We start from the raw sequence: 4,460 nt of genomic DNA, 5'->3' as shown, positions 1-4,460 counted from the left end.
CCCACCTTTGGGATTGATTAATCTTGTAGAAAAATCATGATTTATGTTAGTTTAGTTTTTATGGAACTTTAGTACCCCAAGCCAATCCTAGTTGATTATATGTTAAAAATTGCCATGAGTTAAGTTTAAATGATGCTATACATGTTGTTGTATGAGTTTGATGCATTACAGGGTCGAATTGGACGAGTTTTGGGTCGAAAATGGCGAAAACCCGTAGCCGAAAACACCGAAAACGCAACAATCGCAGCGCTGCGCCTGTACAAGGGCGCTAGGCGCCCACACACAGGGAGCCAGCGCTAGGCGCCCCACTCCTGGCGCCAGGCGCCCCAGACAGGACAACGTTCGCGTTGTTCTGCGCTCGGGTGCTTGGGGGCAGTCGCGTGGGGGTCCGTAGCGATCGTTTCGAAGTGTTCTTTCACTGTTTTCACTTATTTTACAACTGGAACAAACTTGGCTTTATGAAATCATAGAATTTTCTAAATGGCTTAAGTCTTGGGTTTTGGCATTTTCGGTCTTTAGAAATTATTGGGAATTTGCGCACCTCGTCAATTGATCCTTGCATCATTAATCATGGCAATCTTAGCATGTATCACAAGGATGGCACTAGAGAGCTAAGCATGATGGGGTAGCGATGAACTAAGATGGGGGAATAAAAGTAGAGCCTTGACATAGCTTGTCAAGAACTAGAATAGCTTACAAAGAAATAGAATGCTAGACATGAGTTTTATGCTTGATATGGTGCGAAGTGAGATAGAGTATTCTCTTCGTATAGGAGCTAGAGTGACCATACGAGTATGGTAAAACGTGAATTGATTAGATATCTCTTCACATAGCAAGTTAAGCAAGCATATAGTTTACCTCTAGTCGGATCGTATAGGCATCCGAGGTAAAAGAGATAGCTAGCTTAGATTTATTACTCATGCATTTATAGACCAAGACATTAAGTTAATTGTGCCATGTCTTTTGGGACCACACTAGGTTGGCTCAAGGGGTTTCCATTAGGTGAAACGGGGTTAGCCGTAAGGAACCCGCATGTCACTTAGTAAGTAAGATGTAGTGGTCGTGTCTCTTGTGTCCACACTAGGTTGGTTCAAGAGGTTTCCATTAGGTGAAATGGGGTTAGCCGTAAGGATCCCGCACGTCACTGCAGGAGTACCGTTGGTTTATACCTTAGATAGGTTTCCATCGGATAGATAGGGATTGCGCTCGGGGTTACTCCACTCGGGGCTTTCCGTAAAATGAACTCAGATAATAATTGTTTGTTAAACGCTAACTTTATGAATAAACTTGACTATGCATATTTATTAGATATATTTATGTTATGTCATAGAGCCTTGACGTAGATCGTCAAGAATAGCAGTGCCTTGACGTAGATCGTCAAGAATAGTAGAACATAGACGTAGATCGTCAAAACTAGTATGATAGCAAGATAAGATACGTTGTTAGAAACATCGTATTATGCATTAGAGCAAATAGAGAAAGATATGCCGATGACGGTCTTAGGTCTCCCCTAACCGTCCGGTTTAGAATGGTGTCATGATTATAGTATGTTTAGGCCTTGATACGTAGAGCGTATTCTTGGCATTGCGGTTTTAGATTCCCCTCGACCGCCATGACACGTATAGGAAGAGAAGCCTATAACAAGTAATATAAGACTAAGACGGACCTAGTATGCACGACCGTCTAAGTATGCAAGTCCCCACACACGTATAATCAACCGTCAGGTTGTAATGTAGGCACGTGGTGACCGTAGGTTTCCCCTTGAGGTTGCCTATAGCCTAGGATTTAGGGGAACTCACTGAGACATTATGTCTCATCCCAATCCTTATTGTTTCAGATAAACAGGTTGGATTAGCAAGCTAGTAGCCGAATGGATGTTGCGACAAGTGTTCGTTCATACCGCTGCAGGACAATGTGGATATTCAAGGATGCATCTATTATACTTTAGAAAAGTTGAGTTGTATTATTATGTACGAACGCATTTGGTTGTATATATATTCATTCGTAGTTGTATTGTTGTAAATTTTTAATGTATCCAATACTAAACTTAACGCACGTGCTAGACATTCTAGATACGTCTAGTATGGGTGTTACAAGTACCGCGGCTATTGCAAAGAATAAGAATCGTTATTACAATGGTAAGAGACGACAGATAAGGCGAAAACATAGCACGATTAGAGAGTGTATCTCTAAATGGAGCGGTTGGAGTTGATTTTGTACGTACGAATGAAAACTTAGCTGATCCTTTGACGAAAGGACTTAATAGAGAGAAAGTCCAAGAAACATCCAGTAGGATGGGACTAATGCCTATAGCCCACAAGTGATGGTAACCCGACCTACATGACTGGAGATCCCAAGAAATAGGTTCAATGGGTAAAAACAAGTCATGAAGTGGTAGAACATGCTATGAGAGAAAGAATATAGAAAGCATGATCCTGCAGCGAAAGAAGGATGAGGTAATAGTAACTCTTAATGAGATCTATACTCTATGTTGAGTGGGGTACACAGCTACAGGAGTACCCTTGATAGACTCACCTATACGAATGTGGAACTTAGGCCAGTCCTATGGAATTTCGAGGCAGAATTCCTAGAGCATTCGTTAAAACCGGGATACACGTGCAGGGCCTTAAAACGCACGGGCTTTTAGAATACACCTATGAAAAGGTTTGTGTGTGGATTCTATGTCTGAGATAGAGTTCAATGCTGTAAGCAACTCTTGTTAAATCAGAATATCTTCCACTATGCTAAGGTTCAAGTTGTTGGCGACACCTTTGTATATTAGCAAATCTTATGGAAACGTTTTACGTTATTTCTCGAAACCATTTTGAAGTCAAGTGGGGGATTGTTGGAACACTAGTTAATTCTAGTGAAGAAAATTGGAAAGAAAAACACTATGAAAAAACTAGTGTGTGGGTGTGACTTAAAAATGTCCCACATTGAAGGGTCACCCCAACTAGTAAGTGTTTATATATGGGAAAAGTGACCTCCAAGGGTGTGCCCTTGGGGTACCCAATTTTGTGAACGGGTGAACGCTTAAAAAAAAAAAATAATATATATTTTTTTGTCACTTGAAAATGTTAAATTAATTAATTAATTAATTTAATCATTATCCGTAAGCGCTACGCGTAACAAAAAATTTTGTTACGATCCGACCCAATCCAAAAGCATATCCAGAAACTTCCGGATATATCCAATTAAGAAACAAAACGCGTTTGCTTAAGGATTAAGCAGACTTAATCCCCAAGTCACTCGTTTTTTGTTACAAACTCTCCCTATAAAAGGAGAGCTCGTCCCATTTGATTCTTTACACCGAAAATTCACAGTTGATGCTTCCTGTGTTTTTTCCTCTCTTCTCCCTCCGACTTGTTTTTAACAAGTTTCTTCTGCTTCTACTCCTTTCTGTCCCTTCGGTATTAAGAGTGTTCTTAAGACCATAGTCCCTTGGTCTTAAGTTCATATTCCCTTCGATAATATATGATTCTTCGGAATATAGAGTGCTATTAAGATCATATTAAAGAATGATCTTAACAGTATATATATTATTTTAATAATTTTAAGGAGAAATGGTGGTATCACCATATTTGAGTGGTCGTAGTGCCATATTCATGTTTTGGAGAAGTTAGAATGGTGGTAACACCATATTTGAGTGGTCTCAGCACCATAATAGAATGGTAATAATACCATATTAATTTGAACGGTTTCGAATAGAGCGGTTACGTACCGTATCGAGTGGCTTCGATCAAACGATTGAGCCATATTTTGAGGGTGTAATTCTCGAACGATTTTTCTACAGTGCAGTAGTTAATCGAACAGTTGTAGCTGGGCTTGTTTTATCCTGGAGGCGGCGTGGTTGATAGTCTACCTTGCACAACTTTGGGTAGTGCCACGAAACGTCTTAAAGAGAGCGACCTGGTCGTGACTCAACCTAGTAACAACTTCGGTAGATGATAGAATTTGGAAATTCAAATTTAACAGTTTGGAAATCCAAAAACAACAGGTCATATATAACAACACCTGACTTCTTTGTACCTATGTCAACTCTCATGATCTTCCCCCCTCTTTTGATAGCAGAGTGTAGGAGAGTCAAACGGCTCACAAGCGGCATTGCACCTATGTAAACGATTCATTAAAGAGAGTAAAACAAATAAAGAAGTTAAAGAAAGTTAAACACTCGTTAAAGAGAGTTAAACGAATAATGGAGTTAAAGAGAGTTAAACAATTCTTTAAAGAGAGTTAAACAAATATAGGACCTCTTTTGAAGAAGAGAGGATTGAGGCGCCTTGTAAGGTGATGGGCAGAGTGAGAAGCGGCGGACTGAGAAGCTAACCGCGAATGAGAAGCTGACCGTGAGTGAGAAGCGGAATTTATATGATGATTTATTTATTATTGAAATATTATTTTTAGTTTCATTATTATGCTTTAATTGAATTTCATTATATTTTTTCACACTCTTTAATGTA

The sequence above is a fragment of the Medicago sativa genome, chromosome 5, assembly GCF_051527215.1.
Source record: "Medicago sativa cultivar Bolivia chromosome 5, Bolivia_mono, whole genome shotgun sequence".
Classification (NCBI taxonomy): domain Eukaryota; kingdom Viridiplantae; phylum Streptophyta; class Magnoliopsida; order Fabales; family Fabaceae; genus Medicago; species Medicago sativa.
The sequence above is the reverse complement of the archived record's forward strand: the minus strand, read 5'-3'. Positions refer to the sequence as shown.